Genomic DNA, 20,775 nt, shown 5'->3' with positions numbered 1-20,775 from the left:
GACTCTTCAGCAGGACTGGAGAAAAAAAAGATGAGGAGTCAGGGTTAGAAGTTCAGGGAAGGGGAGGAAGATACTGAGGAGGGAGGGGTGAAGTAAAGAGCTGGGAAGTTGATTGGTGAAAGAGATACAGAGCTGGAGAAGGGGAAATCTGATAGGAGAGGACAGAAGGCCATGGAAGAAAGAAAAGGGGGGAGGAGCACCAGAGGGAGGTGACGGGCAGGCAAGGAGATAAGGTGAGAGAGGGAAAAGGGAATGGGGAATAGAGAAGAGGGGCAGAGGCCATTACCAGAAGTTTGAGAAATCGTTGTTCATGCCATCAGGTTGGAGGCTACCCAGACAGAAAGTACGTTGTTGCTCGTCCAACCTGTGTGGCCTCATTGTAACAGTAGAGGAGGCCATGAATGGACATGTTGGAACAGGACTGGGAAGAGGAATTAAAATGGGTGGCCACTGGGAGATCTTGTTTTTTCTGGCGGATGGAACGTAGCTGCACAGTGATGTGGTATCCCAATCTACATCGGGTCTCACCGATATACAAGAGGCTGGATATAATAGGTGACCCCAACAGACTCACACATGAAGTATTGCTTCACCTGGAAGGACTGTTTGGGCCCCGGAATAGTGGTGAGGGAGGAGGTGTAGGGGCAGGTGTAGCTTTTGTTCCACTTACAAGGATAAGTGCCAGGAGGGAGATCAGTGGGGAGGGACAAATAGACCAGGGAGTCACTTAGGGAGTGATCCCTGCGGAACGCAGAAAGTTGAGGGGAATGAGAGATGGGCTTGGTGGTGGGATCCCATAGAGATGGCGGAAGTTACGGAGAATTATGTGCTGGATGTGGAGGCTGGTGGGGTGGTAGGTGAGGACAAGAGGAACCTTATCTCTGGTGGGGTGGCGGGAGGATGAGGTGAGGGCAGACGTGCTTGAAATGGAAGAGATGCGGTTGAGGGCAGTGTCGATGGTGGAGGACTGGAAGCCCCTTTCTTTAAAGAAGGAGGACATCTCTTTGAATGAAAAGCCTCATCCTGAGAGCAGAAGCGGTGGAGATCGAGGAATTGAGGGAAGGGGATGGTATTTTTGCAAGTAGTAGGGTGGGAAGAGGTATAGTCCAGGTAGCTGTGAGAGTCAGTGGGTTTGTAATAGACAGCAGTGGATAAGCTGTCTCCAGAGGTAGATAGAGAGATCGAGAAAGGGGAGGGAGGTGTCAGAAATGGACCAGGTAAATCTGAGGGCAGGGTGGAAGTTGGAGGCAAAGTTGATGAAGTTGATGGGCTAGGTATGGGTGCAGGAAGCAGCACCAATGCAGTCATTGATGTAGCGTAGCACGTAGCATAGGCTATCAAGAAGGTAAATGGAATGTTGGCCTTCCTTGCTAGAGGGATTGAGTTTAAGAGCAGGGAGGTCATGCTGCAACTGTACAGGGTACTGGTGAAAATGCACCTGCAGTACTGTGTGCAGTTCTGGTCTCCGTGCTTGAGGACGGATATACTGGCTTTGGAGGCAGTGCAGAGGAGGTTCACCAGGTTGATTCCAGAGATGAGGGGTTAGACTGTGAGGAGAGATTGAGTCGTCTGGGGCTGTACTCACCAGAATTCAGAAGAATGAGAGGAGACCTTATAGAAACATATAAAATTATGAAAGGGATAAATAAGATAGAGGCAGGAAAGTTGTTTCCACTGGTAGGTGAGACTAGAACTAGGGGACATAGTCTCAAGATTTGGGGGGAGTAGATTTAGGACAGGGATGAGGAGGAACTGATTTTCCCAGAGAGTGGTGAATCTGTGGAATTCTCTGCCCAATGAAGCAGCGGAGGCTACCTAGTAAATATATTTAAGACAAGGTTGGATAGATTATTGCACTCAGGGGAATTAAGGGTTATGGGGAAATGGCAGGTAGGTGAAGATGAGTCCATGGCCAGATTAGCCATGATCTTATTGAATGGTGGAGCAGGCTTGATAGGCCAGAAGGCCAATTCCTGCTCCTATTTCTTATGTTTTTATGTAAAAGTGTGGGAGTGACACCGGTCTAGACTTGGAACATAAACTGTTCCACATAGCCAACAAAAAGACAGGCATAGCTGGGACCCATGCGAGTGTCCATGGCTACACGTTTTGTTTGAAGGAAGTGGGAGGAACCAAAGGAGACATTATTAAGAGTGAGGACAAGTTCTGCTAGATGGAGGAGAGTGGGGGTGGAGGGGAAATGGTTAAGTCTGTGTCCAGAAAGAAACTGAGAGCCTCGAGGCCTTCCTGGTGGGGGACAGAGGTGTATAGCGACTGCACATCCATGGTGAAAATAAAATGGTCGGGCCAGGGAACTTGAAATCATTGAGAAGATCAAGAGTGTGTGAGTGTGCAGGAACAAGCTGAAACGATGGGTCTACCTGGACTGGCAGGTTTGTGGATCTTGGGCGGGAGGTAGAAATGGGAAGTGTGGGATGAGGGAACTATGAGGTTGGTGGCAGTGGATGGGAGATCCCCGGAGCTAATAAGGTTGCCTACTTCTTTGGCAGGGACTCGCCACCCCGCACTGATGACCTTTCTCCCGCCTTCGACCCTCCTCCTCTTCCTGGACAGCCCGCTCTGGTTTTCTGCCTGCTCGGGATCTTTTCATTGTCAACTGCCAACGAGACATCAACTGTCTCGACTTCACCAACCCTCTCTCCAATTCCAACCTCACTCCTTCTGAACACACTGCTCTCCTCTCTCTCTGCACTAATCCTATCCTCACCATCAAACCTGCAGATAAGGGGGGAGGATGCTGTAGTAGTCTGGTGGACTGACCTCTACCTTGCTGAGGCCCAGTGATAACTCTCAGACACCTTCTCTTTCCTACTCCTCGAACAGGATCCCGCTAAGCTGCGCCAGGCCATTGTCTCCCATACCATCACTGACCTTATTAGCTCTGGGGATCTCCCACTGACTACCATCAACCTCATAGTTCCCTCGCCTCCTACCTCCTGTTTCTACCTCCTACCCAAGATCCACAAACATGCCTATACAGGTAGACCCATCGTTTCAGCTTGTTCCTGCCCCACTGAGCTCATACCTCGACTCAGTTTTATCCCCCCTGGTTCAGTCCCTTCCTAGATGGCATTCCTCCAGACTGTCCCATAAATGCTGCCAGGCCTGCTGAGTTCCTCCAGCACTTGGTGTGTATTGCTCGGTTTTCCAGCATCTGCAGATTTTCTCTTGTTTGATATTAGCTCTGTGGTTTATTTTGCTAAAACGTATCTTCCAGAGCTTCTAGGCTACTTTGCTCTCCCACTGAGAGACTCGTTTGAAAAAGTAACATCAAATTTGATAGGCAAGTTACGAAACTCAAGTATTAATAAATCACCATGTTAGTAAGCTGAAGATAAATCAGTCCGTGCCATCCTGACTAATCCGATCCAGAGGTGGAAATGTATTTTATTTCTAGTTAGGTACAGTGCAGAACAGGAAACTTTGTCACATGGCGTGAGCAGAAATATCTGCAGCTTAATGTGAAAAAGACTAAGGAGCTGGTGGTGGACCTGAGGAGAGCTAAGGTACCGGTGACCCCTGTTTCCATCCAGGGGGTCAGTGTGGACATGGTGGAGGATTACAAATACCTGGGGACACGTATTGACGATAAACTGGACTGGTCAAAGAACACTGAGGCTGTCTATAAGAAGGGTCAGAGCCATCTCTATTTCCTGAGGAGACTGAGGTCCTTTAACATCTGCCGGACGATGCTGAGATGTTCTACAAGTCTGTGGTGGCCAGTGCTTTCATGTTTGCTGTTGTGTGCTGATGCAGCAGGCTGAGGGTAGCAGACACCAACAGAATCAACAAACTTATTTGTAAGGCCAGTGATGTTGTGGGGATGGAACTGGACTCTCTCATGGTGGTGTCTGAAAAGAGAATGCTGTCTAAGTTGCATGCCATCTTGGTCAATGTCTCCCATCCAGTACATAATGTACTGGGTGGGCACAGGAGTACATTCAGCCAGAGACTCATTCCTCTGAGATGCAGCACAGAGCGTCATAGGAAGTCATTCCTGCCTGTGGCCATCAAACTTTACAACTCCTCCCCTGGAGGGTCAGACACCCTGTGCTGATAGGCTGGTCCTGGACTTATTTCATAATTCACAGGCATAATTTTCATATTACAATTTAACTATTTATGGTTCTATTACTATTTATTATTTATGGTGCAACTGTAATGAAAACCGATTTCCCTCTGGGATCAATAAAGTATGACTATGACTATTTCAGTCCAATGAGCTGTACCACCCAGCAACCCACCTATTTAAGCGGAGCCTGATCGCAGAACAATTTACAATGACCAATTAACCTACTCATCAGTGTGTCTTTGGGCTGTGAGAGGAAACCGGAGCACCTGGAGGAAACCCGTGTGGTCCCGGGGAGAACGTATAAACCTCTCACAGAAGGCGCTGGAAATGAACTCCAAACCCCAGTGCCCCGGGCTGTAATAGTGTCCTGCTGACACCCTAACGTAACGGAGCGCAGCATCCCTGTAAGGGCAAGCAAGCCCTACTTAAACCATTCTCCACTAGGGCTGTGATGACAAACACGGCTTGATTTATGCGGACAGAATATGACAAACTAACTGTAGCAGGTTGGCCAATACACAGTGTCTCCTGCTGGACGATGCGTGGGTCAAACCACAAACAAGAAAAAAATCTGCAGGTGCTGGAAAGCCGAGCAACACACACAAAATGCTGGAGGAACTCAGCAGGCCAGGCAACATCTATGGAAAAAAGTACAGTCAACTAAAGGGTTTCACCCCAAAACATCGACTGTTCTCTTTTCTATAGACACTGCCTGGCCTGCTGAGTTCCCCCAGCATTTTGTGTGTGATGCATGGGTCAATATGGGTTAACCAATATCTTGTCAACCAATTTCTCTGACAATCTTCAAATAGCCAGACTCATGTTGACAGTCACAAAGTCAGGTGGCACCTGTTCACAGAGTGCTCACCCTCAACGATCGATGAACATTACCTTCAAGAAAGCTCAACAATGAGTTGAAGAGAATGATCAGAGGGAGAAGTGGATAAAACTGTGTTACACGTGCTGTAAGGTTTCACTGCTAACGTAATGGCCTCTCTGTAATGTTTCATGCTAATGTAATGGTTTCTCTGCAGCAGCAATGTTTGGGTTATGACTAGAGATAACGGGGACTTTAGAATGTGCACTGGCCGATGATGGGAGATGTTTTGCTTTCTTGTGCACCCGAGCGAAGGTTTGGCGGGCTTTTGTTTGGCGGAAGATGGAGAGAGAAGATGGCAGAACAGGGAAGTTGTAGTCTGCAGGACTGAGCGGACCTGGAATGGGGTTGGGAGTTGACGACCAGAGGGCAGATCAATGGAGAATGAATAGACAGGAAAACCGTGAGCTCCAATGTTGCACAATAGAGTGTTTCATGAGAATAGGCTCTTTTTCTTTTTTGTCTCTTTACTAACCCTATAGTCAAATTAAGAATTATAAAGCTCAATCAGTTAATTGCATATTGTGTACTGTTTGTTATTTCATAGTACTGATTTGTAACAGGGGAACACAACAAACAGCATCCTCCCAAACAAGATTTCTCAAGTTTGGCCAGAGGCTGTCTTCCCCTAGATTTAAGCTACTAGCCAAACCTGAGTGTTACAACTGTTTCAACAATGGTGATTAGCACATTCACCATCAGTTCTTTCCGTTAGACCACTGACACAATTTCAGGCTCTTACAACAGTGATGCTACAGCAAAATGTTTCTATATCAATCTTCTCTGCTCCCAAGAAAATACTAAAACTGAGACACCTGAGAGTCCTTGGGCAGGATTTCCTAAAGGTTAATTTGCAGGTTGAGACTGTAGTGAGGAAGGCAAATGCAATGTTGGCATTCATTTCAAGAGGACTAGGATATAAAAGCAAGGATGTAATGTTAAAACTTTATAAAACACTGGTGAGGCCTCACTTGCAGCACTGTGAGCAGTTTTGAGCCCCTTATCTTAGAAAGAATGAGCTGAAACTGGAGAGGGTTCAAAGGAGTTTCACAAAAATGATTCCAGGATTGTCATTTAAAGAGCTTTTGATGGCTCTGGGCCTGTATTCACTTGAATTCAGAAGAATGAGGGGTGACCACATTGAAACCTAACGAGTGGTGAAAGGTCTTGAGAGAGTGGATGTGGAGAGGATGTTTCCTATGGTGGGAGAGTCTAAGACCAGAGGACACAGGCTCAGAATAAAGAGGCGTCATTTTAGAATGGAGGAGGTGGAAATTCCTTAGCCAGAGGGTGGTGTATCTGTGGAATTCTTAGCCACAGGCAGTTGTATATTTATGTATATTTGAGGCAGAAGTTGATAGATCCTTGATTGGTCAGGGCATGAAGGGATACAGGGAGAAAGCAAGAGATTGGGGTTGAGAGGAAAATTGGATCAGCCATGTTGAAATGGCAGAGCAGACTCAATGGGCCAAATGGCCTAATTCTGCTCCTATATCTTATGGTCTTATGGTCTAACAGTACAGTACTGATATTAACCAAACAAGGACCTCGGTAGTCTTGTGACAATGTCTGCTAGTGCTTATTCTCACTGAGAAACTACTTTAATTAAATCTGATCCTGCTTCAGGTCCACATACTTCTCCCTGGCAATATCATCCAAATATATGCCATCAGTTTCTACACGCATCTACTTCACCACTGCCTCTATCTATTATCCAAAAGTATCTGATACTAATGATTGGATGAGCAACTAGACACTGAGGACAACAAAGTCACCGTCACAATCTCCATTCCTTGTCTACCCACTCCATCCCCGTCTATGGCAACTGTCTGAAACTAAACCCAACTGTCTGCATAAGTCAAGTTGTTTCAGACTACTGTTATCACTGAGATTGGTTCTTTAAGCTGCTGTTACATCATCACACTGCTCCCATTCACCTTAATTGCCACCGAGCCCTTCTACTCTCAACGCTTTGACCATTCCAATATACTCCTGCCACCCACCCCACCTTGTCCTAATCTCTATAAATAACAAGTCACCCAAAACACTGCTGCTTACATCCTGAATCCTAATCACCCATCACCCTGTGCTTACTGACTTGGACTGGCTGTCAGGAAGCAACACCTCAATTTTTAAATTTTCTTCAAATCCCACCATGGTCTATATCCTCTACACCCTCTCCAGACCCTTAGCTCTTTGCATTAATTACCTTGTTTCAGTTCAGACCACCTGAACATCCCAAAGTTAATTTCTCCATCCTGTGGCAACCATCCCTCCCACTGCTAACAGCTGGGTCTGGAATTCATTTGCAAAACCTCTCCACAATCCTCTCAGATCTATTCTATGCCTTCTGTCGGTTCTCGGCTTGATCAATATTCCCATGAAATATTCTGGGATATTTCATCACCAAAGGCACCAGAGTGATGCAAGTTTTTTGTTGCCATTTGGGTCAGTGGGCAATATTGACATCATCAGTTCGTAACACGAATACAGCTTGCACTTAGGTAGAATGTTTAACGTAAAAGTTCAAGGAACTTCTCAACTGCAAAACTGAGGGAGGATGAGAACTGACTTGATAGAAGGGTACAAGATGATAAGAGGCACATATAGAGTGGACAGCCAGGGTGGCAATGGCTAAGATGAAAAATCATAATTTTAAGGTGATTAGAGGAAAGTAGAGGCGGGGCATGTCAGAGATAGTTTTTTTTAAACACAGAGAGGGGTAAATACTGCCAGGGGTGCTGGTAATGGCAGATACAGTATAGGGGCACTTAAGAGGCTCTTGGAAAATGAAAGGTTATGTGGGCAGCAAGGGTTAGATTGATGTTAGAGTAGGTTAAAATGATAGCAAAACATTGTGGGCCGAAGGGCCTAAACGGTGCTGTGGTATTCTATGCCCTATGCTTTAAAACTTAGCTCTGAGCCATTTCAGATGATATGACGCCAGACGATCAAAGATATGGTCCAACTAGCACAACTTAAGGAGCATCTTAAAGGAAGGAGAGGTGGACATTAGGGCAGGGCAGGAAGAATGTTGACTCTGTGCAATGAAGGTAGCAACATGTGGCTGTGAAACACTCACAATACTAAGCTGTGGGGAATGGCCAGCCCAATGAGCCACTGGAGGATGCCAATGTCAGCTGAACACTTACTGCCTAGAGGTTAAATCTTCACAAGAGGTCGGAAAAAGCAGCCACATATCTCTTTGGGCAATTCAGGAACAGTTTCTTCCCCTTTGCCATCCGACTTCTAAATAGACACTGAACCCATGAACACTGCCTCACTACATTTTTATTTCTGTTATTTGCACTATTCATTTTAACTTAACTATTTAATAGACATGTATATACTTAATTTAACTCAGTTTTTTTTCTATATGTTTATTTATCATGTATTTCATTATACTATTAACAAATTAAAGTTAACAAATTTCACGACCTATGCCGGTAATATTAAACCCGATTCTGAATCTTTCATTCCTCTTCCTTAGCTCTGTTGTCAATACACAGCCTGTCTTAATCATCCTTGAAAGTCTCTCCACATGATCCTTGTCGAATCTTCAAACATAGAAAGTAATTATTCTTTATTCCCAGCTCACAAGTGTTCAGGTTAATTGGGGAGAAGCTGCAGCGCAGCGCTGACCTCATTAAGAAAAGCATTTATCAACCACAGTAACATCGTGGCTAATGCAACACTATTACAGTCTGGGACATTGGTGTTAGCAGTTCCATTCTGGTGCCCTTTGTAAGAAAGTTTGTACGTCCTTTCTGTGTCAACCTGAGTTTCCTCCGGGTGCTCCGGTTTCCTCCCACAGTCCAAAGACATACCAGTTAGTAGGTTAATTGGTCATTGTAAGTTGTCCTGTGGTTAGCCTGGGGTTAAATCAGTGGATTGATGGGGAGCTAGAAGGGCCTGTTCAGCACTGTATCTCAAAACAAAATTAAATGAATAAATAAAATGAACTGAAAAGAGGGGAGTAATGGTTAAACAAGAGAAAGTCTGCAGATGCTGGAAATCCGAGCAACACACACAAAACGCTGGAGGAACTCAGCAGGCCAGGCAGCATCTGCGGAAGAGAGTACAGTCGAGATTTCGGCCCGAAGCGTTCACTGTACTCTTATCCACGGATGCTGACTGGCCTGCTGAGTTCCTCCAACGTTTGCTCGGAGAAATGGTCAAGTTTTATTATTGCATTCATCAGGAAAAGGAGCTACACCCTTCCTCAAGCCTTCCCTATTAAATGAGCAGACAGTTCCAGGACAAACATGATTGCCTGGAATTGCAAAGTGCACATCCGGAGGATGATGCTGGGCTTCAACAGTTTATCGTAAAGTTGCCTCCATAAGGGTTACTCAGAGAGCAAAGGAGAAATAATCCTAGAACTGTAGCCACATCCAAATCAGCCAACGGAGAAAATGGAAATTAAAATAGACTACCACACAGTGGACTGAACAAGAAGAGTTCAGGCAAATGACTCCCCAAATCAAGCAGGCAACAACTGGGGCCAACAGCTGCCACACAGCATAACACAAAGGCAAGGAGATACTGATGGCAAATGGCTTGGCACGCTGCTTTCTATAAGTCCAGGGATTCACTTGCTGAGTAAATGCAAGGCAGGCCAGTAATTGCTGAAATTATTTTATTTATTTTCAGCCTTTCAAACAGGAGCCCTGCCAGCTATCACGTCAAGTCAGAGAGAAGCCCAGTCCACTGTGTCATTAGCTGATTACACATCTGTACGTGACAACCAATTTTCGGGAAGGAAAAAATGGTTTTTCAACATTTTCCATTACTTACGAAATGTCTGTGTTTGCATACTGTATATTGATAGAATCACGGAACCCACGCCCCCTAATTGCTGAGTTCATGTATTATGTAATCAAGTTTCCAAGAATAAGACTTCAGCGTAGGTAAGCCATTTTTAGAGAAAGGAGAGGAGATAAGCTGTAAAGAAGCAAGCACAATAATTATTGTTATCTATTGTAGCTGAGAGCTTTGTCTAATGATATGTTATTACACAAGGCACAGGGGCTCCCCCAATCGTGGAAGATTCATCTTACAGAATCCAACTGTATGCAAATTACCTGTAAAGTTTTTAAAGAAATTTTCAAGATAGGAAAGTTAGATACATAAATGAAAACATCTTCGGGAGTCGTGGAATAGGGATAGCAGTTAAGTTATTTCAAAAGCTAACCTTCTTCTTAAAAAAAACTTCAAAAGAATAACTTTTAACAGTGATAAACAGTTCAGGGCCAGCATTTTGCCGTTGGAGGGAAAGGCAAGGCTGACAGCAGACATCCCACCTCTCCCGGAAGTTCCGGGAGTCTCCCGCATATTGCTGGCAGCTCCCTGACACCCGCAAATTATATACAACAACCCGGAAATGGATTTTTTTGAGAGGAAGAGTGAGAGCGGGAGCTGGAACGAGCATCCTGATTGGTCTCTCTTTGTGCTAAGTAGACCTATCAGTTTTCTCTGTGGGCGGGCTTTACAGTCGACCTCAGTCTCTCCATCAGTTCAGTTTAGTGTCCTGCACCACCATGGCAGAGTGTTTCAAAAAAATATATAAAACGCACTTCACCCCGGACTACACTAAAGTGTACCCCTGCCTAATAGGGGTAAAAAATAATGACAGTGTTGCTCACTGCACTGTTTGCAACAGTGACTTTTCTATTGACCAGGTGACTGTAAAAGACATGCTGAGGTGAGTTTAACAGGTGTCATTCGTTCATTAGCATAGCTAACGTTATTTAAACTAGCTGGCTGGCTGCTAAGGAGCTACTCTATTGACGTCCTACGTGATGAGGCCAAACTCCCTGTAGACTTGCTTAAAGTTGTAATAGAGTAAAAAAAAACGACTCTTATGATAAAGATAGCGGAGTGAAGGGATATGGGGAGAAGGCAGGAACTGGATACTAGTTGTAGATGATTAGCCATGATCACAGTGAATGGCGGTGCTGGCTTGAAGGACCGAATGGCCTACTCTTGCACCTATTGTCTATTGATAATATAAGTACAGAAATAGCAAAAAACTCTGCCCGCTCATCAACCAAGACAGCAGCAATCGTGAACATGGCACTGGAACCTGAATGTTCAGAGGATCCGTACAAGTTCATGCGGACAGAAAAAAGGCCATACAGTACTTTGACTGAGGAAAGCAACGATATCATGTGTGAGAAGGAATGTGCCATCTTAGCCAGGTACTAGAATGAAACACAGGATTTGGTAACAGTTGGATTTGTAAACATGCAATGATGCCAAAGCTGAAAACATATTCAACTGCATTGCATCATCCATGCATGACAAAGGCCTTGAATGGTCTAATTGTGTAGGATTTAGCAGTGACAACTGCAATGTGATGATTGGCAAAAACAACTCTGTCTTATCAAGAGTGAAAGCACAGGCCCCTCATATTTACAGCGTTGGCTGTCCAAGTCACCTGGTCAACATTTGTGCCAAAACTGCTGCTGAGGAGCTCTGAATGTCACCTGAAGAACGGTTCATTGACATCTACTACTACTTTGAGAAAAGTTCCAAACAAAGAGAAGACCTAAAACAGTTTCAAGAGATCTGCAATGTTGCCCAGCAGAGAGTACGAAAGCATTGTCCTACACGCTGGCTTTCTTTAGGAAAAAGTTTGGACCATCTGCTCCACTAATGGCCAGCCTTTATTTCATATTTTGAGTCAAAGAGTGAGAATCAGAAGTCATCTCATTTTCAGATGAGGCTGAAAGACCCCCAAATGAAAATATACACATGCTTTCTCCATAATGTCACATAATGTTTTGACAAATTCAATTTGATTTTTCAAAACAAGTCACCTACCCTCTTCAAGTTGGATCAGAGTGTAGAAGAACTCCTGCCTGACATAGCAAGCAGATTTATTGAGCCAAAGGTATTGAGAGAACAGAACATTCAGGAGATAGATGTGAGCAACCTTGAAATTCACTGCCCAGATGAAGAGCTTTTTACTGAGTACCTGGCAAGGAGGCAGTTGCTAAGTGAGGAAGCACAAGAGATTCCCCCCTTACAAGACAAAGTAGTTCTTCAAAGATGCCAGAGCATTCTATGTCAGGTACTTTCAAAAAATCTTGGAGAATTTCCCAATGAGAGACCAAATCTTGAAAAATCTGTCAGTGGTCAATACAGAGAGCCAAGATGAGGTGAATCCAGACCAGATTTTGACTCTGGCAGAGAGATTTCCAAATGTGATCAAGGCAGATGCAAGAGAACAGGTCCACTTGGAAGTCCTGGATTATGTCTCAACTAACCTTGAAGGATTGCTGCCAAGCTACAAAAGTTTGCCAGTTGATGAGTTCTGGGGGAAGCTGTCCAAAGTAAAATCTGTGAGCACAGGGCAGTTGAGATTCAAAGAGCTCTGCCAATTGCTGAAGCTGCTTTTGGTGCTGCCAAATTCTAATTGTGATGTAGAAAGGGCATTCAGCATGGTGCGTCACATTAAGACAGAATTCAGAAGTCAACTGTCTCACAAAACACTTGTCAATCTGATGGCTTGCGAAATTAACAAATTCATTGACACAGACCGCTCTGAGGTTGAGACTTCCAGCGAGATGCTCAAATCTGCCAAGCAAGCCACATCACAGTACAAGGAAAGTTTCCAAAAGAAATAGAAAAGCTATTTGCATTAGCATTTAGCTATTAGCATTGAGACTGCCAACAAAATATTCAACAAGGAATATATATATATATGTATGTGTGTGTGTAAATAGTTTCAATATGTGATCAAATAAATTGTTGTGTTCTTTCACAATCAAATATCCTGTACACATGCATCCTTGGAGGTCGACCTGGGGGGAGAGGGGGGATATGGGGTTGTGGGGGACGGGAGTGCTACCTCCCTGAAATGGTGGTGATACCTCCCTGAAATGAGTTTTTGCAGGGTGGGATGTCTATGACAGTATTGGGGAATCCTAGTTCATGAGGGATATTGCAGCTCTAGTCAGGGAAAAAAAAAAGCGGCAAACGCCAGGTATAGGTAGCTGTGCTCAAGCTTATCCAGTGAGGAGTACACTTAAAAGGGAAATCAGGAGAGGACAAAACAAAAGCATGAGATAGCTTTGGCAGATTATGTGAGGGGAAATTCAAAGAGATTCTATAACTTATTATGAGCAAAAAAAAAGCAGGTCTTAAGGATAAATATTGTCATTTAAGTGTGGAGCCACAGATGAGGGAGGTCTTAAATGAATTGTTTTTGTATTTACATTGCAGAAAGTCATGGAAACTTTGGAATTCAAGGAAGAAAATTAGTGATGTCTTGAAATATATTCACATTACAAAAGAAGAGGTGCTGGCAGTTGTAAAGTGCACAAAGATTTATAGTTGGAAAGTGTTGACTCTTCTCTACAACCCTTCCCTCATTTCACAAGGATACCGTACCCAAGGGACAGCGCAATCACAGGGGGCCAAAGGGCCTGTTTCGTGCTGTTCTGTTCTGACACACACGGACACAAAAAATACAACTCAAGTCAGAACTCATTGCTCTCGACCTGAAAGAGTGCCATCGCTTTCTGGCAGCCAGGAAAAGCCATGAGTTGATTGACCTTGAACTAATCAATAAGCTTCAAGACCTTGGCCTCAATACCTCCTTGTGCAATTGGATCCTCGATTTCCTCACTCGCAGACCCCGGTCTGTTCGGATTGGCAACAACATCACCTCCACAATCTCCATCAGTACAAGTGCCCCACAAAGGCTCAGTGTTTAGCCCCCTGCTTTACTTACTTTACTTATGACTGAGAGGCCAATCACACTCCAATGCCATATTTAAGTTTGTTGACGATACCACTGCTGTTGGCTGAATCAAAGGTGGTGATGGATCAGCATATAGCAGGGAGATTGAAAATCTGGCTGAGTGGTGCCACAATAATCTCCCACTCAAGACCAAGGAGCTGATTAATGACTTTGGGAGAAGGAAACCGGAGGGCTATGAGTCAGTCCTCTTCGGGAGATCAGAGGTGGAAAGGGTCAACAACTTTAAAATCCTCAGTGTTGCCACCTCAGAGGACCTGTCCTGGGCCCAGCACACAACTGCCATTATGAAGAAAGCAAGGCAGCACCTCTACTTCCTTAGAAGTCTGCAAAATTTGTCATGACATCTAAAACTTTGACAAACTTCTAGAGATGTGTGGTGGAGAGTGTATTGACTGGTTGCATCATGGCCAGGTGTGGAAACACCAATGCCCTTGAACATAAAATCCTGCAGAAGCTAGTGGATATGGGCTGGCCCATCACAGATAAAGACCTCCCCACCATTCAGCACATCTACACAGAGTGCTCTTGCAGGAAAGCAGCATCCATCATCAAGGACCCTCACTACCCAGGCTATGCTCTCTTATTGCTACTGCCATCATAAAGAAGGTACAGAGGAGCCTCAGGACCCACACCACCAGGTTCAGGAACAGTTGTTACCGCTCAACCATCAGGCTCTTGAACCAGAGGGAAGAACTTTATTCAGCTTCACTCACCCCATCACTGAACTATTCCCACAACCTATGGACTCATTTTCAAGGACTCTTCATCTTATATTCTCAATATTAATTGCTTATTTCTTTATTATTATTATTTTTATTTTCAGTTTTTTGTCTTTTGTGCATTGGTGTGTCTGTCCTGTTGGGGACGGTCTTTCATTGATTCCACGGGGTTTCCTGTATTTACTGTGTAAGGAAATGAATATCAGGGTTGCACATGGTGACATATATGTACTCTCGTGATAAATTTACTTTGAACTTTGATGTATCTCCATCGTTCTGTGGCGCAGATCCATTGGCATTTACCCCGACACACACACACACACCTCCGCCCAGTGCTAGAGAGGTTCACCTCACTAGCCACCCATTTTCCCCCTCATCCCCCACAGACGCCACAGCCCTTCCTTGTCATTCAGTCACCAAATCCCCTCCTTCTCCATGTCCTGCCATTCAGCATGCTGGGAATCAATGCACCTCTAGTCAGTCCCTCCATATCCCCACACAACTGAGTCTCACACCCTCATTTATCTTCCACCCATGCACTGCCTCCCTCCAATCCTCAGAACCCCCAAGCCTTCCTGATGGCACAAGAGCTCTTTGTTTCTCTGAATATAGGATGCTGTTCGTTGCCTTTGATTTCCATCTCAGGGTGAACCAGATCATAGGCAGACTTCCTGGAGTCAAAGCCTAAACCTAGAGCCTCTGTGTCTCAAACCTACTTCTTCATCACCCACTGCTGTTGAAAATTTCACCTTAGTCCTCCCCAAAGCTAGACTACTCTATCCCAGCTAACCTGAGGATCAGCCCAGATACAGCCCTCCCAGCACTGGAAAAGTTCGAAGTGCATAGTAAATTTTATTATCAAAGTACATATATGACACCATGTGGAACTCCGAGATTCATTTTCCTGTGGGCATACTCAGCAAATCTATAGAATAGTAACTATAACAGGATCAATGAAAAATCAACCAGAGTGCAGAAGGCAACAAACTGTGCAAATGCAAATATAAATAATTAACAAGAACATGAGATAATGAGATAAGTCCTTAAAGTGAGATAATTGCTTGTAGGAATTGAGTGTAGTTATCCCCTTCTATTCAAGAGCCTGATGGTTGAGGGGTAGTGACTCTTCTTGAACTGGGTGGTGTGAGTCCTGAGGCACGTACTTTCTACCCGATGGCAGCAACAAGAGGAGAGCATGACCTGGGTAGTGGGGATCTCTGATGGTGGATCAGCTTTCCTACAACAGTGTTTCATGTAGATGTGCTCAGTGGTTGGGAGGGCGTTACCCGTCATGTACTGGGCCAAATCCACTACCTTTTTTAGGATTTTCTGTTCAGAGGCATTTGGTGTTCCCATACCTGGCCATAAGACAGCCAGTCAGTATATTCTCCACTACATATCTATAGAAATTTGTCGAAGTTTTAGATGTTATGCTGAATCTTCACAGACTCCTAAGGAAGTAGAGGCATTGCCGTGCTTTCTTCACAATTGCACTTACGTGCTGGGCCCAGGAAAGGTCCTCTGAAATAGCAACCCCCAGGAACTTAAAGTTGCTAACCCGCTACCATCGCTGCTCCTCCAACAGGGACCAGCTCATGGACCTCTGTTTCCTTCTCCAGGATGCTGAGGGGTGACTTTGTAGAAGTACAGTATATAAAATCATAAGGGGTATAAATAGGGGTAAATGGTCAATCTTTTTCCCAAGGTAAGGAAGTCTAGAACTAGAAGGCATTGAGTTAAGGTGTGAGGGGATATTTTAAAGGGAGACTTTAAGGTCAACTCATTTTACAGAGGGTGATGGATATATGGAACATGCTGCTAGAGGAGGTAGTAGTGGCAGGTACAATTACTATTTTAAAAAAATATTGGGACAGGCAACCAGGCAGGAAGACTTAGAGGGATGCGAACTTAATACAGACAAATGGGATAACCTCAGCTAGGCAACTTGGTTGGCATGGATAAACGAGGCACAAGGGCGCCTTTAAGTACTATATAACTTGATAGTATGAATTTTTCCTGCAGTAATCAAACTGCCACCATCATCTTTTAAAATTACAGGCTGAAAATTCACAGTGGAATGCTTTAGAAATTGACATTGCAATCTCTTTTATAGAAATTTGTAAAGTACTTTAAGCAATCAATGGATATAATATTGTTTGATAAAAGCCATCATAACTTAGCCCGTGGATGTAGGTCACTCTGACTCTATACTTCTGTAACTACACCAGGACCAGTAAGTTTTAGCCCAGTTAAGCAGTTGCCCCAATTATCCGAAGTTTCATGGAATTAGTTTCAAAGGTATATAAAAAAGACAAACTAATGCTTAACTGAGCAACAAATTACATTATTTAATTGAATTGACTTTATTACTTACATCCTTCACATACATGAGGTGTAAAAATCTTTACATCTCCATCTATATGTGCAATTTATAGTGATTTGTAATAAATAGTATGTACAATAAGACAGTCAATATAGCATAGAAATACAATTGCACCAGCGTGAACTAATTAGTCTGATGGCCTGGTGGAAGCTGTCCCGGAGCCTGTTGGTCCTGGCTTTTATGCTGCGGTACCATTTCCTGGATGGTAGCAGCTGGAACAGTTTGTGGTTGGGGTGACTCGGGTCCCCAATGATCCTTCGGGCCCTTTTTACACACCTGTCCTTGTAAATGTCCTGAATAGTGGGAAGTTCACATCTACAGATGTGCTGGGCTGTCCACACCACTCTCTGCAGAGTCCTGCGATTTAGGGAAGGACAGTTCCCATACCAGGCGGTGATGCAGCCAGTCAGGATGCTCGCAGTTGTGCCCCTGCAGAAAGTTCTTAGGATTTGGAGGCCCATACCAAACTTCCTCAACCGTCTGAGGTGAAAGAGGTAGTGTTGTGCTTTTTTCACCACACAGACCACAGGAGATCCTCGGTGATATGTATGCTGAGGGACTTAAAGCTGTTTACACTCTCAACCCCTCATCCATTGACGTCAATAGGGGCTAGCCTGTCTCCATTCCTTCTGTAGTCCACAACCAGCTCCTTTGTTTTTGCGACATTGAGGGAGAGGTTGTTTTCTTGACACCACTGTGTCAGGGTGATGACTTCTTCTCTGTAGACTGACTCATTATTTGAGATTAGGCCAATCAATGTAGAAATACTGTACAGAACAAATTATGACACTATCAGCACTACTACGGTACTATAAAAATGTGTTTTAGTTCCTAACAGCTATTGATGAAAGTCATCTTGTGTACACTGCCACGTTCTTTTGATTAGCTGTACATTAACAAAAGCAGCACAAACACCTAGTACAGATAATAGACTGCCTTCACACAATGCTTTCAATGATTGCATCCTCCAAACCTTTGCCTTCATGGAAACATTCAAGATAACCATCAATACCTTCAAATTCTTCGTAGTTCGTAATCTTTTGAAGTAATGAAAATCATTTCATTTTCATTCCCGGCCATCTCCAAACATGAATACTTCAGAAAACCACAGTGAGCAAAACAGTTCAGAATTGTCTTACTGCTTATTTCCTGCCAACATTCAGTGACAAAAATCATTGCTTTTTGAACACATGCACACACAACTGATGTTATTTAAAAACTGGTTGCTCTAGGCACAGTATAGTGTCTAACGGCCGCAGAAGTGCACTCGCCTGATGCTAGATGGAAACTCTCTTGCACCAATTAAGCAGCATAGTGTCCCAAATCAACAAAGGGAATCCTGGCTATTTTCTCAATTAGGTTTTGTTCTTTAAGAGTAGACCCTAATAAGCAGTTGTCCCAATTAACCTTTGGCCCAATTAACTGGAACCCACTATATATAAGAGTTCATGCTCATCAACCCTTATTAAAATGGTTTTGTTTCTGACCTATGAAAAATTCTGTGTATGGACAGTTTGTACTTCTAAAAAGGTGCAAAAGTGGAGAGACTATATACAGTGATCTACATGATCATTTCTAAAAATATTTCAGGGACTTTTTGCTAACTTGCAATTATCTGTGTTAATAAGATTTATGTAGAAATCCTTCATTTGCCACTGCTGCTTTTATTGAAGCAATTGATAACAGATAAACTTACCAGCCTTCTCCTTCCCACCCTCCCCCACCTTCTTTATAGGGCCTCTGCCCCTTCCCTCTTCAGTCCTGACGAAGGGTTCCGGCCCGAAACGTTGATCCATCATTTTCACGGATGCTGCCCGACCTGCTGAGTTCCTCCAGTGTGTTGTGAGTGTTGATAACAGGTAAGCATTTATAAATGCAGTTCAGATAATTTTACTTGGATATTGGGTGAAGTAGCACATGTTTAAATTAACAGGCTTGTTTCTGAGTTCAGAATCCACCATAGCATTTGTAGATTGTATGCTTAAGCATATAAAGCTGCAAGAGGATCACAACTTTGCTGTGGTTTGGAGCTATGTTGGCTGGAGTCTGGATTTTATGCTTTGGCTCTTGATAGGGTCACCATGCCAAACAAGTCAGGGTCCAGAAGCCAGACTAAGAGTGGTTCCTCCAGGTTTGGGGGTTCAGCACAGGGCTTTGATAAAACAAGACTATTACAGAAACAGCAATGAAGAATCCTTCTTCTATGTCTGCGTGGCCAGCAGCATAACGGGCAGTAAATAAAGCAGCAGGATAAAATTAATCATATTTAAAAGATGCTGCAATCCGAAGCCAGAAATTGTTGTGTGTGATGACTGCAGAAATAGCACTATTGCGTAAAAACTTTTCCAGGTTATTGAGAAAGGGAAATAGTTTCAATTTATTTTTAAATAGCCAAGCAAGCCATTCAGGATCAGGGCAGTGTCTGACTAATAATGCTCTACGTATGAGTAGAATATGGAAATATGTTGATAAAGATAGAAAGCACCACTTGTGAACCATTTATTTACATATTTTGCAATGACATTTTAAATATTTAATATAGTTCATAAAAGTTAGGGATGGACAATAAAAACTGACTGGCAGCAACACTCACTGATGTCAACAAATACAAGTATTATGCAGCAACTTGAATATTCTTGTTCACTTCTTCAGCCAGTGTTTCTGCTACAAATCTTTCAGAGCTCGGTGGGCTGTCTGTACAACTGCAGTTGTGCAGTTCTGTGCTGCACCTTCCCTCAAATCTCGCAACATCAGCTTGTGACAGTAAGTGCTGGAAACACCCAAAAGGGCAGGCACAACCGAGGTCACACAGGCAGGAAACAGGATCTTGGCCCACCAGGTCCATGCCAGCCATTGTGCCTGCCCATACTAATTCCGTTTCCCAGGACTGGGCCCTTATACTTCTTGGCCGTGGCATTTCGTGGTCTCATCTTAAGTATTGCAGGAATATCTGCCTTCAGCACCCTCTCTGTGGAAGGAGAAATAAGAGTTAGCATTTGAAGTCAAAGACTCTGCTAGAACTGGAAAGAGAAAGCAAGTTGCAGAGATGGTGGAGGAACAATTAACAGGGCAGGATAGAAGGGGAATAGCTTTGAAGGACAAGGCCAGGGTTAGTGAGCATCTCTTGAGAGAACGAGGCAACTGAGAGTTAACAAGACAAAAGAGACTAACAGAAATCCCGATGAAGAGGGCAGAACTTCTCCAAGGGTGGCATTCTTATCACAGATATTCTCTTTCCCCATCCATCCACCGTATACAACTTAAAGCTAACATCTTTCAGTTCTGACAAAGGGACTTTCAAATTAAGTGCTAGTTCTGTTTTGCTTTCCAAGGATACCGCTCAACTTGAGTATTTTTTTTTCAGTATTCATTTCAAATTTCCAGCATCTTCAGTTATTTGATAATCATCAACTTGTGATCCTGTGTGAAATGATTGTGTAAATATTAGATTAGATTATGAGGACACACAGTCCTCTTTCATTGTCATTTAGTAATGCATGCATTAAGAAATGATACAATATTCCTCCGGTGTGATATCACAAAAACACAGGACAGACCAAGACTTAAAAAACTAACAAAAACCCCATAATTATAACATATAGTTACAACAGTGCAACAATACCATAACTTGATGAAGAACAGGCCATGGCACAGTAAAAAAAAAGTTCAACATCCCTCGAATGTCCCACATCTCACGAAGAAGGGAGAAGGAAGAAAACTCTCCCTGCCATGCCCGGCCACAGCCTGACTCTGAGTCGTCCGAAAACTTCGAGCTCTGATCAGCCCTCCAACACCGAGTACCGAACACCATCTCTATCCAAACGATTTGACCCCAACCTCGGTCGCCAGCAGCAGGCAAAGCCAGGGATTTTGGGGCCTACCCGCCGGAAGATTCTCGATCGCGCAGTGACAGCGGTAGTGAACCGGCGTTTC

General features: G+C 43.9%; 1 protein-coding gene and 1 long non-coding RNA gene across 6 annotated transcripts in view; one reads left to right on the top strand and one right to left on the bottom strand.

Moving 5' to 3' along the window:
• The window catches only part of LOC140201744 (uncharacterized), a 28,647-nt gene that overhangs the window by 1,112 nt on the left and 6,760 nt on the right, over positions 1-20,775 (top strand). For 2 of the 3 annotated variants that reach the window (XR_011886947.1, XR_011886949.1), the window contains exons 2-3: positions 13,200-13,275; positions 18,578-18,701. This is a non-coding gene — a long non-coding RNA (uncharacterized lncRNA). The remainder of the gene's footprint in view (positions 1-13,199; positions 13,276-18,577; positions 18,702-20,775) is intronic. The other variant, XR_011886948.1, reaches the window with a different exon arrangement.
• Positions 19,172-20,775, bottom strand: part of gins4 (GINS complex subunit 4 (Sld5 homolog)) — a 50,332-nt gene continuing 48,728 nt past the window's right edge. Inside the window, exon 10 of one of the 3 annotated variants that reach the window (XR_011886945.1) lies at positions 19,172-19,810. The gene's annotated coding sequence lies outside the window, so the exon portion shown is untranslated. The remainder of the gene's footprint in view (positions 19,811-20,775) is intronic. The other 2 variants (XR_011886946.1, XM_072266356.1) reach the window with 2 other exon arrangements.

This window comes from Mobula birostris, chromosome 8 (genome assembly GCF_030028105.1).
Source record: "Mobula birostris isolate sMobBir1 chromosome 8, sMobBir1.hap1, whole genome shotgun sequence".
Classification (NCBI taxonomy): Eukaryota; Metazoa; Chordata; class Chondrichthyes; order Myliobatiformes; family Myliobatidae; genus Mobula; species Mobula birostris.
This window is presented reverse-complemented; position numbering and strand designations above follow the sequence as displayed.